Below are 13,722 nucleotides of genomic sequence, written 5' to 3'. Positions count from 1 at the left end.
TCGTGGGCCGTGTTTAATGGAAGGCTCTGTCTAATTAATGACGTGCTGTTGTCCATTAATTGTACCCTTTCGTGTCCTTCGTGCTGTTATCTCAGTAACAGAGAAATCACACATAATCACACATACAAGATCACAAGATACATCCATCCATGCAGAATGTTCATGTACAGTCTGTAATTGCAGTGCGCTGAGAGGACGGCACTGCCGAAGCACGCAGCTATAGCAGAAGGAGCACTGAACTGACATTAATCAACCATAGAGACAGTAACATAGTGTTTAGAGAGAAAAACAGCAGATGGTGTGGGTTGAAATGAATGTGTAAGGTGCTTCTGACTAGCATTTAAAAGGCCTATATCCCACTCTTGTGCTATATTTTTTTCTCTGAAGTCCACTTATGATATTTGTGTGGGTTTAAATACCAAAAAACATTCATTTTTACATGAGCTCCTTTTATTAATTAATTAAACAGGCTGATTCTGTTACTGTGCCTTTAAGACTGAAATACATGAATGAAGTCTGTTCTGATTGGCTGCTCTAACACTCTGAAACACTCCTTATAACTTCAACATGAGTGGGAGGGGCTAACCCGCTCAATAGGCAGATGTGTGCAAATGAATAAAACTCTGACCTGTAACATTGTTTACACATTACATCCAACTCTAACATCTCACAACGCAAGGAAAATGTGATTTCCCATGAAACGGGCCTATTCATTGTTTAGACTCGGGCTCACCATTCCAGCGATTTTCACAATCATGTGCTCATTAGATCCTTTCTGTCGTGTTAATCCTGGATTATTTACTGTTATTTACACTTTTAAATCAGAATTAATTCCAAAGCATGTTGTCTTGTATGTATCCAGCCATGTTTGCTTAGCCATTTAAATGAAGCCCTTCTGGGTATTTCAGTTAGCCTACTGTTGTAGATTAACAGTGTCTTATTATTCTTTACTTTCTAGTAAAAATCCATTATAACTACCAAAGCAAATCTTAAGTATTTTTATTGTGCAAAGCCATAAAAACAATACTGAGCAAAATATGAATGAATGGCAAAAATGGTGCCAAATGTCTGAATTTCTACTAAACTGACTAAATTGGCTCCCTGTTTGTTTGAATTTCCCGTTCCACCTTAAACAGTGCAGCAGCTGCATTCTATCAACTGTACAATCGCTGCACCATTTAAGGTGGAACAGGAAATTCAAATAAGAAGCTATATAAGATCAGCCTTGATAGTGTTCGTGCAAATTGCTGTTAGCTCAGCACTAAAAACAATTAGAATCCTATAGAATGTAGATGGATGCCAGCAGAAGTCAATATTATCATAGGTGCATTTCTCATCGTATTTTAATGAAGTTTTGGCTGAAATTGAAGGCCTAGCTGTTACAGTCATGCTTTTGTTTTTGTGTCCCGTTAGACAGTGAAATCTCATGAGCTAAATTAGTCCTACCCAAAAGTTGCCAATGACATGTTTTGCTGATTTTCAAAGTGTAACTAAGTGAACACATCCTCTACAGAGACACACTGCACATCGTGATCTGCCATGTGTCATGACTGGCCCCTCCCAGTCATCCATTTGCTCTTGTTTTGGTTTCAGTCTTCCATGTGCTTTTATTTACTTGTCCATGTGCTTTCTTTGTTTTGATTCTTCCCTGTCCTGCCCCCTTGTTTCTTGACTCCGCGCCTGATTGTAACCACCTGTTTTCCACCTGTGGCATGTTAACCGTCGTTATCCCTGTTGTATTTGAGCCCTGTGTTTTCCGTAGTCCCTGGCTGGTCTTTGTTTGATGTGTAGTTCTGTGTTTCTGTTTGTTATGTCTGTACCCTGATCTCTCCATGTTGGCTCCTTGACCCTGGACTGTTCTGACCCCGAACCTGGATTTGCCCCGAATAAATCTTGCTTATCTCCACATATGCGTCCGCCTCCTCATCGCTCCCAAACGTTACACCATGATGGGATTTAAAATATAAGGTGGAAATTAAACATAAGTTGTGGCCTGTGGAAAAGTTTTACTTTCACGTTTTTATTGTATGTTTTTCCCAATTTGTGTGAAAAAAGCTTTTGCGCACATACATTCATTTCAATGGAATGTGCTGTGAAAAGCAATTTAATGAACCTCCAGGATGAATCAGTTCCACATGCACATTCAACATTACTACAAGGAGATTCACTCGAAAGAGGCCCCGAATATTCTGTAATAACTCTCCATAGGATGAATCAATCTGAACCAAACAATGTGCAATGAGCTCCTCGTTATATGGAGCTTCAAACAAGCCTGGATGCCCCTGTGTCCGAGCAATCTAGGCGCCGGACAGCCATTGCTATGTTTAACCTCTGTTTGCAACTTCGGGGTGCAGACCCCCGAACCCTTTTATGTGTCTAGCAAAAAATGGAGATCACTTCCAGCATCAAAGGTAATGCAATCAATTACAATGTATGTAGCATATGTTTTGGTTCTGATTGCTTCATCCTAACAGGAGTTACAACAGAATACTCGGGGCCTCTTTTGAGTGAATCTCCCTGTATATTTGACTGACAGCACTACTGCTCTGGCTGTGTTGACCTCTGAGTGGGCAGGGCTTCATATACCAGCACTGGAAATGGAGAAGGCGAAGCTAATTTAACCAGAGACTGAGCACAAACCTTTAAACATTTCTTATGAACTGGACGTAAATAAAAACAAATTCAAAGCTCACCCTCAATCATCCACCCCAGCGTTTGCAATGTTCCCTCCATCCTCATCAGAAGGCTACTTTCCTATTGAGACTTCTGCAGTACCACTATAGGAGAAGAGCAAAAAGCTATGTTAAGCGAAATGCTTTGAATTTACTTGAATCAAATGTGTGCGTATAAAATCTACGGCATCAAAAGGGCAATAATAATAATAATTTACTTATTAATGTATAAATTGTGTACATATTTGAACCAAGTATATTTTTACAACAAATGTAATGGTAAACTTTTCATTTTTGCCAAAGTGTAGCGATAACTCCTTGATCTCCAAGCTTGACTTGGATCTTTCTCAAGGTTTCCAGGGTGTTTATCACTTTATCTCTGAATCTCCAGATGATGGCAGGCCTCCTGGTACATAGACACAGTCATGCAGATAGAAAGACGTACTGAGGGGACAAAGAAGCTGTAATGGAACAGAACCAGCCAGACGCTTGTGGTGAATATTAAGAAATTAAGCTTTTCTTAGAAAGGGCTTAAGACACGTAGTGGAGAGACAGGCAGTGGTCAAATCCAAAAAGGTCACAAAACCATAAAAGACAAACATAACAAAAAATATCAGGCAACCAGATCCAAAAAGGCAAAGACAAAAAAAGTCCAAAAACACAGAACAACAAACAAACACGCAGTAGGTCTACAGAGAGAAGAAATACTTGCGTCATTCTACAGACACGTCCATTTTTGTGTCCCTAGCGTTTAGATATATTACACTTGAAAAAACGTTAGGGCTACAATTTATTTATATTTTAATATAAAACAATATATGCCCTTCCTGGAATGGGTCCTTGTTGTGGCGGAAGGGCTTGTGCGAATAAAAGCAGCGGAAATGAGCTTTCTTCGTCGGGTGGCGGGCTACATGCTCTGCGGTCACCCAGAAGGAGCTCAGAGTAGAGCCGCTACTCCTCCGCATTGAGCCAGCTGAGGTGGTTCGGGCATCTGATCCGGATGCCCCCTGGACGGTGTTCCAGGCACGGCCTACCGGGACAAGACCCCGGGGTCGCCCTAGGACCTGCTGGAGGGATTATGTCTCCAAGTTGGCCTGGGAGCGGCTTGGGGTCCCCGGTAATGAGCTGGAGGAAGTTGCGGGGGACAGGGTCATCTGGGATTCTCTGCTCTCCCAACTGCTACCGCGACCCTGTTTGGACTAGCGGTCAATGATAATGGATGGATGGATATAAAACAATAACTTATTTTAACAATTACACCTTCTTGAGCCTCAATTTAGCAATATTGGTTTTTAAATCAATCATATAGAATTCCAAGCACCACAGAATTCCAAGCTCGTCCCCACAGTTGTGTGTGAAGGCTGAGGCCGTCTTTTGAGCTAATAACGTTTTTCTGCAATTTTCTCCAATAATCTACACGTGACTGTGGAATATATACATTAAATGACATAAAGAAAACACCAAATAAATATTATAAAATATATAATGAAAGGTCCCCAGGAGTCGTGTCACTGGTGGAAATAAGTCACACTGATGACATCACTTGACTTTTCTCTGCTTTCTGAGGATCTATGAAGAGAAGCTCATGGTGAGTCCGCTGTGTCTCTCAGTTCTCAGAGACTTTCTCATTCAGCTCATGATCTCATATGAAGCTTTCAGCTGAAGTCACTGGTGTGACTGACTTTATTCTGAGGTAATTGTGAAAAAATAACACAAATGGATTAAATGACATATTTTACTGGATGTTCTGGGATTCACAACATGTGGTTTGATGCTCTGTAGCAGCCACATGGTGCCAGATGTTGAGACGTGTCTGAAGTTCTACTAAGCTGAAGTTCCGTTTCACCCGCTTTTTGGTTCAATTTCCTGTTCCACCTTAAGTGGAGCAGGAGCTACATTCTGGCACCTGTGCAAGTGACTGAATGTACTTGCTGCATCATTTAAGGTGGAACAGGAAAATTGAATAAGAAGCTAATGTCAGCCTTAACAGAAAGTGTTGGTGTTGTTAGCTCAGAGCTAAAAATAACTAGAGTCCTATTGAATCTAGATAGATGGATGCTAGCAGAAGTCAATGTTATCATAGAGGTATTTATTTCATTATGTTTGGATTAAGTTTGAGCCCAAATTGAAAGCCTAGCTTTAATAGTCATATACTGGTTTATTGATTACATTGCATGTACTTTGTGGCAATTTGTGGCATTCCGGCATAACAAGCACACACATGCAGCTACTTGAATGAAAGCAGTTGAGAGGGCAGACTTTATAGCTACGTTCACATTACCAGGTTGAAGTGGCACAAATCAGATTTTTTGCCCTAATGTGACTCTGATGAGATCTGGTGTTTTCAGGGCTGTGTGGACGTAAATCTGATCTTCTCAAATGCGACCTGAGCCACTTACATATGTGGTCCTAGATCGGATACGTATCCGATTCGTGGCCATGCAACCTTCATGTGACGCTCAGATCAGAATTTATGTGTGACCATCATTCAGCTTTACCGTGGCACCAGCGCCGAACAGAAGTTACGCCGGTTCATCACATTAATGACAGATTTGAGTCTCTAAACGAGTGTGAACCATCAAGCCAGAGAGATCGGATCTGAGCAACGAGGCTTGTAATGTGAACGTGGCCTACTTCATTCATTTGGCAACGATAATAATATCCACTTAACTTTCTGAACCACACTGTACTCGGGCCCAACTAAGCCTGCACTATATATATACTGATATAAAGCGGGAAGCGAGATGAAGTCACTGTAATAAAGCGCCTGAGCAGCTTTCAGCTGTTAGAAAGCTTGTATGTACAGTTGACAAGACACACACACGTGTGAAAGCTGCGTCATCAATTTGTCTCTTGCACATAGATGATTTGCAGACAGGGAACAGTTCTAGATGGCAAACCGCACCAGCTCATTTGGAATTGGCCTGAGACCGACATCCTCAGCTCCTCTTATTCGGCACACCAGGATTCAAATGGCTGCGTTCTCGCATATTCAAACAACCAGAGCTGTAGCACCGGAGCTCACCTGCCATGTGTTTAAACTCCGTTACCAAAAACTTTGTGCTTTTTCGAACAAAATTTCCAACCAAGTAAAAAAAGTAGCCTTTTCCCTTGTGTGCAGTTGTATTATGCTGTATGTTTTTCTCTCATTATGGGGACAACTGGTTCCCAGAAAGGGAGTAAAACAAGTCACACACACGCAGCCAAGTAACAGAGCCAATCAGCATGTAAAAGAGATTTCTGAGAGGGGATTTTATCCATTTAGGCCAGCGCTTAAACATGCTGAAGGCCTATAATAGGACAATTTGATTAGAGTGGCAGGCAGACATCAATGCATTATTCATTCAGCCAAACAAATAGAAAAAGAAGCATGAAGGAGCATGAGGGAGAAAACGAATGAATGAAGATGGCTATATGGAAGTAGAGATGAATGAAGAGAAGAGGACAGATCGAAAGAGGAGAGAGAGAGAGAGGATGGAGAGAGTGTAGCAGATGACAGGAAGGGAATATAACCGGCCGTTCTGCCCGTTACACCATCTGTGAATGAACACTCGCACGCACCTCTGCCTGGTAGAGAGAGAAAAGGCAATTAACGTCAGCGTCAGAAGTCATCTATTATCAGCTGAGTTAACCTGAGATGACAGGTAGAGGAGTGTGAGTCTCTCTCTCTCTCTCTCTCTCTCTCTCTCTCTATCTCTATCTCTCTCTCTCACTACACTGAGTCTTAAATATGCACTATGCATGATTTTTCTCCTTTTGCGTAAATGTGTTTTTGGTACAAGCTGCGTTTTGAAGCATAGTTACACCTATAAATATATTTACATATGCCCCGCCCAGCTCAGCCTACAGCAGTTTAGCCCCACTTATTCAGCCTACAGCAATTTAGCCCCGCATACTCAGCATACAGTAGATTAGCCCCACCCATTCAGACTACAGCACTTTAGCCCCGCCCAGCTCAGCCTACAGCAGTTTAGCCCCACTTATTCAGCCTACAGCAATTTAGCCCCGCATACTCAGCATACAGTAGATTAGCCCCACCCATTCAGACTACAGCACTTTAGCCCCACCCATTCAGACTACAGCACTTTAGCCCCACCCCTTTAACTATAGCAGTTTAGCCTCATTTATTCAGCCTACAGCACTTTAGCCCCACCCATTCAGACTACAGCACTTTAGCCCCACCCCTTTAACTATAGCAGTTTAGCCTCATTTATTCAGCCTACAGCAATTTAGCCCCACCTATTCAGAATACAGTAGTTTAGCCCCACCCATTCAGACTACAGCACTTTAGCCCCACCCATTCAGACTACAGCACTTTAGCCCCTCTTATTCAGCTGTTCAACCTAAATCAATACATTGAATAAATGATTCTTTCACACAAAGTAATATTTGTGTGGAATAAATCTTGTTCAACTGCTTGTTACCACATGAAGTCTTACCCCTTATTCCAGCACTAGGGCAACAATGTTTTAGTGGGAGTTTTTCATGAATCTTCTTAGTGTCTCTACCTTGACGTACCTCTAAACCTCATTCTGACCTTGAAGTAACCAAATGGGAATCTCTTGGCTCATTTGCCTTTCCAAGTGAAATCTTTTTTCTTTTTTTTCTCTCTCAAAATAAGCACTTGGTTCATTGACAGTATCTAAACAAGTGCTAAATGCCAACCATCTGAGCAAAACATCACGCTGTAACAATAATAGTCCTTGGGCAAAACTCCTAATGTTACGCCCACCCTCTACAAACACGATTACATTGTAAAGCACTGAAAGGAGCCACCACACACTGGGAATGCTGTCTCCCTCAGAAAAGAAGACTGATGTGCGGTCAGCAGCTGATTCAGTCCAGGCTGCGTCTGATCTGATACATCAGTGGGAGTGGAGACGGTGTCTGTCACTGCTGAATAAATGTAACGTGGCTCCAGCAGCTGGCTGTGTTTAAAGAGTGGAGATGAATGCCAGACTCTCTCAGCAGTGACGTGAGCACATAAGAGAAATGCAAACAGATGTAACGCCCAGGGAGGCACGTCAACATCCAGATTATACTCCACTGATGATAGGAAAATACATATTGTATGTGTGTAGTACTGTGCAAAGGTTTTAGACACCTAAGAACCAATTGTATTGGCAGTTTATTAGAATAGATGCAAATAAACCTAAGTACAGTAAAAGGAACATTGATTTGTTGTTTTCAAAGAATAATTTACATTTTGTGAGCTACTTTTGTTCCAGATTTCTCCTGGATGCTCCCAGCCATCACATGAATTTGAGACATCACAGCACGCTTGAAGCCAGGCCAGGTATTGGAAGACAGCTGCAAAGAATACTGAGCTTTTTAAAACTGGCTGTTTGTTAATAATATTTGTATTTACTCTAATTATTTTTTTCTGAGCAAATAAACACTTAAAATAGCTTTTAATCTATTTTTAATTCATGTTCGAGAAACTCGATGCTAGGACTCTTTATGGAAAGAGTGACTGTAAAAGTGGTAGACATTAAATATCTCAGTTACTGTCACAAGCTTCAAATAAAACACATTTCACCCCTCGCCCCTACCACTCCGCCCTTAGCCCACTGTTTTGCATGTTCACGTCCAGCGGTAGGGTGTCCTGATTCTTGTGAAGATAGAGGGGTGGGGTGAAGTCTTAGGGCTACATGGTCCTCCAAACAGAGGTTTCACAGAGCCACACTCCAAACAGTGTTATGAGAAAAAAAGAAAAACCAGCAAGACGACCAAATAAACCCACAAATGTGAGAATTTGCTCAGTTAAAAATCACAATAACCACTGTTTTCTCTTATTTAATGTGGTTTCAGTGATTTTTCTTCACAACAACCATAGAAAATCACTAACAGCATGCTAACGTCTCGGTAACTGGCTAGCTAACTTTCCCATTCCACCTTAAATAGTCCAGCAGTTCTGACGCCTGAAGCGCCAGAATGTAACTGTTGCTCCATTTAAGGTGGAACGGGAAAATTTGAACGAGAATCTGGAGAATATCTGACTTCAGCTTCATATCACTGAAGAATTAGGGGGGGTAATAATAAATAATGGCCCCCCTCTTTGAAGGCCTATGATGCCCTAAATGTAACTAAAGCCCAGCAGTGAGGAGCTGAACTTTCCCATCCTCTGCTGTCACTGCAGATGGGCAGCGTCGCCTACAGAGCGACGCTAGTAGCTGATAATCAAGTGATGCTCTTTATATTTGAGGGTCTCATTTCAGAGGAAGATCTCAACCACTGCCTTTGTAGCCCAGTTCCAAGGCACAATGAGACACTCGAAAACAAGGGGTAGGGGTAAAAAGAAGAAATGGGATTGGGCCTAAATGTCTTTTACAAGCTTAAAATGTCCATGTTTAATCTAGAATGGCCAAATACGCTGGAATTGCTGTTAACTTGTGCTACTAGAACCCCATAGGTGTGCTAGCAGAAGTTAGTTATCATAGAGGTGTTTTTGATATTTATGGCCTGAATTGAAGGCTGAGCTCTAATAGTCACAGTTTGCTGTTAAAACCCTATTAGAACAGAAAGTGTTGCTCCTTCTATAAGCTCACTAATTAAGTGTTTGGGCTCTGACTGAGTTTAAACGATACATCAGGAAAGTGAAGTGCTTTGTGATCATCTGCAATATAAAATCTGCAGCAGCAACCGCAGATTAAATGGGAGCCTCTTTATGTTTCAGTCAGACAGTTTTATTCTCACGCTGCTTGCAGAAGTTGTGAAGAGTTCGTTGTGAGTGTGCTGGAGGTCAGCAAGAGGTGAACGTGTTTGAAAGTAAAATGAGGAGGTTTGAGCAGACAGTAGGAAATTTCAAACAGCAATTAAATCCCCCCCCCCACCCCATATACACCCCCCCGTCCACCCACAGGTGTTCCACAACCCGTCCCTGCAATGTAAGCCAGAAAACTAGAGAAGCCTGGTTTAGACCGGTTTGAAGTTTCTCACAAAATACGCTCACCCACACACGCACGCACCAAACAACAGCCTGCTGAGTGTTAGAGCGTTAGAGTGTAATTATAAATGAGAAACTCAGCGGTTTGGTGTAAAGCAGCCTGCGCTAAAAGCTCTCTGTGTTTTGTTGGCTTATTTGCATGTAATCGGGACTGGATGGTAAAAAAGCAATTAAAAACAATATCACACATTCATGCAATAAAGATACAAGCTTGAAAATGAAATATATTGGTGTTTTTCCACCTGGTTTTATGGTAGGATATGGTTACAAGTTCCTGGCCATGCATTTTGCAGTCATCCCATTTAGTTACCCTTTTTGCCACCATGTGTGACAAGCTAGAATGGGTGGAGCTTGTAATGGTGCAAATCATGCAAACCACTGATTGGTCCAACACAACTGTCACAGACTGATCACACAGTGTCACTCCAGTCTGATTTTTTTTTTTTGCATGAAAAAATGCTTGGGGGAAAAAGTATCCTTTTTTTAAAGTTACACTATGTACATTTTGGGGAATTGGAGACATCTCTGGTGGAAAGATGTAACTGCATAAAATTAGTAATGCCAGTAGTACTTAAGCTCAGTATAGGACTAGATAATCAATTTCTCTCTCTCTCTCTCTCTCTCTCTCTCTCTCTTTCTGTCAATTTCTTTCTCTTGCCTCTTGCCCCATTTGTCTCTCTCTTCCTCTGTCTGTCTTTCTCTCCTCTCTCACTCTCTTACTGCTCATCCTTCTCTCTCCCCCCTCACTCTCTTTTTCTTTAATGCAAACAAATCCGCATCCTGAAATGAGCCTCATGAGCTCCTCATACTCAGTAATGTGACTGAATCACTGCATCATCAGCACAAACTAGCGAGCAGAACGAGCTTTGCTGAGAAGATCATTAACTCTGATCATCTCTCTTCTTCATTATTAGAGCCAGACGGAGGAGAAAAAGGTGAGATGAGCTGCTTTTCCACCGTTTACAGGCTTTAACTTCAGTTCAGCGCTGCTGCCATGGTAACGCTGAATGATGGTCACATCCAGTGGAAAAAGCATATGAATTCTGATCTGTCACATTAAAGTGTCACATTAAGATCTGAAAACATCTGATCTGAGTCACATCAGGGCAAAAAGACAGATTTGTGCCGCTTCAACCTGGTAATGTGAAGAGAGAGAGAGAGAGAGAGAGAGAGCAGGACAATGAGCAGGCAGCGAGACAGAGAAAGTAGTTAGAAAGGATGCTTAATGGAGAGAGAAAGAAAGAAAGAGGGAGAGAAAGAATGTAGAGTGAGGGAGATTAAAGGGAATGAGAGGGAGATAAAGAAGGAAAGAGTTAGAGAGGAGGGTTAAGGGAGAGAGAGAAAGAGAGAGAGCGCAGGAGAATGAGCGAGCAGAGAGAAAGAGAGAAAGTAGTTAGAAAGGATGGTTAATGGAGAGAGAAAGAAAGAAAGAGGGAGAGAAAGAATGTAGAGAGAGGGAGATTAAAGGGAATGAGAGGGAGATAAAGAACGAAAGAGTTAGAGAGGAGGGTTAAGGGAGAGAGAGAAAGAGAATGAGAGAGAGAGAGAGAGATTTATGGCTGTATGTGTGAGGGAGCAGCTGGTGTTGGACTGGAATGAAGATCATTTGCATATTGGTGTGAGAGACTGAGAGGGGTCTTCCTTCCTCCTCCTCACTGAGAGTTTTCCTCCGGATGGTTTTATTAGAGTGAAGAGAGGAGAGAGGAGAGGAGGGGAGCGTTCCCTTTCTTCCAGAACGGCCTTCTTCTTCCAGCTGGTAGAACAGAACGGCATCTGTGGGGCGGACTTTTCCCCTTACGGCTCTCAGGAGGACCTCAGGCCTGAAAAGAGTCTAAAGGATGAGACTAATTTCAGCAGACTCAGTCACAGGAGCATGAATGGAAGTCAATGAGCAAATTACATATAATCACTGTCAGAGCAAAACCCCTCAAACTTTGCAGTGGAAGGAAAAACCAGCTGGCATTTTCAAACAGTGTGAACAAAAAAAAAGCTGCCCAAAAAATGTAATTATGCCAACATTTTGGAAAATTGGTGGAATTCCCCTTTAGTTAAAGTTTTAATGGATTTGTACTTTTCTGAATATTTTCAAATGATAATACTTGTTTATCCTCATGTATATTTACTTGTTCTTTCTCATCTAGTCATTAATTCCTTTGGGGGGTTTAATCTCACTCTGCTGTGTCGGTTCCGCTTTACTGTTGCTCACTCCCCTCACTTTGGAGAATCGGAGAGACCGACAAACTTCAGTTCCTATGCACGCAGATGCTGGATGTTCTAGAAGTTGCACTGCAGTTCTGCAGGGAACTTGGGACTAGAGAACGGTTTTGATCTGACACTTTTTCCTTTTTTTAAATGTATATTTTTGGAACCTACATTCCTTGAAAAAGATGCTTCTTCAAGGGTTCTTTTGTCAAAACAAATGATCCTAAATAGAACCGTGAACAATGAGTTACATGATCAAAGGGTTCTTCTCCTTGTAAAAGGGTTCTAGAACCTGTTTGTCACAGGCTTTGCATTGTAACAATAGAAGAACCCTTTTTGAGGCTGTATAGAATCATTTTCAAAAAGGTTCTATACAGAGCCATCTACAGCACATTCTCCATCAGTCGGAAGAACCATTTCACTAGAAATGGGACCTTTTAATCCTGCAAATGGTTTGCACGCTCATGGTTATATATAGAGCCATTCCTTTACTAAAGAACCCTCGAAGAACCATCTATAAGTGTATACTTTAACTTTTACCTGAGTCACTGTTTAATTGGAGAGATAATCTTTCTGCCTGAGATGGTCTGAGGATTCTCTACCCACCTCTAGTTGAACTGGGCCTCTGTGATTGAACACTGAACTCTTTTGCTTCTCAGCACCGTGGACAGCGACAGCTCTATTCATCTGACTGTAATTCCTAAACTGACTGATATATACACATACAGTGTCTAACAAAAGTGAGTACACCCCTCACACTTCTGTAAATATTTTACTCTATCTTTTCATGGGACGACACTAGAAATGAAACTTGGATATAACTTAAAGTGGTCAGTGTGCAGCTTGTATAGCAGTGCAGATTTACTGTCCTCTGAAAAGAACAGCACACAGCCATTAATGTCTAAATAGCTGGCAACACAAGTGAGTCCACCTCACAGTGAACAGGTCCAAACTGTGACTCAGAGTGTCAGTATTTTGTGTTACCATCATTATTATCTAGCACTACCTGAACCCTCTTGGGCATGGAATTCACCAGAGCTGCACAGGTTGCTACTGGCATCCTCTTCCACTCCTCCATGATGACATCATGGAGCTGGTGGATGTTAGACACCTTGAGCTTCTCCTCCCTCCACTTGAGGATGCCCCACAGGTGCTCAAATGGTTTTAGGTCTGGAGACATACTTGGCCAGTCCATCACCTTTACCTTCAGCAAGGCAGTTGTCATCCTGTAAGTGTGTTTGGGGTTGTTATCGAGTTGGAAAACTGCTATGCGGCGCAGTTTCCGAAGGGAGGGGATCATGCTCTGCTTCAGAATGTCACAGCACATGGTGGAATTCATGTTTCCCTCATTGAACTGCAGCTCCCCAGTGCCGGCAGCACTCATGCAGCCCCAGACCATGATGCTACCACCACCATGCTTGACTGTAGGCAAGAGACAGTTGTCTTGGTACTCACCAGGGTGCCACCACACATGCTGGACACCAGTTGAGCCAAACAAGTTTATCTTGGTCTCATCAGACCACAGGACATGGTTCCAGTATTCCATAGTCTTGGACTGCTTGTCTTCAGCAAACTGTTTCCCGGGCTTTCTTGTGCGTCAGCTTCAGAAGAGGCTTCCTTCTGGGATGAGGGCCATGCATTGTGCAACGTATGGTCTGAGCACTGACAGGCTGACCTCCCACCTCTGCAGCAATGCTTACACACATATAAGCAACTTGGGATTCTATATATTCACACATTCACACATACTAGCAACCTGGGATTTTATAGCAATGTCCTAGCAACATCTTAGCAACCATCTGGGATACAATAGCAATGCAATAGCAACATCTTAGCAACCACCCAGGATACCATTGCAGTTCCCTAGCAATACCTTAAGAACCACCTAGAATACCACAACAA

Source organism: Pygocentrus nattereri, chromosome 16 (assembly GCF_015220715.1).
Source record: "Pygocentrus nattereri isolate fPygNat1 chromosome 16, fPygNat1.pri, whole genome shotgun sequence".
NCBI classification, from domain to species: domain Eukaryota; kingdom Metazoa; phylum Chordata; class Actinopteri; order Characiformes; family Serrasalmidae; genus Pygocentrus; species Pygocentrus nattereri.
Note: the sequence above shows the minus strand (reverse complement) of the source record.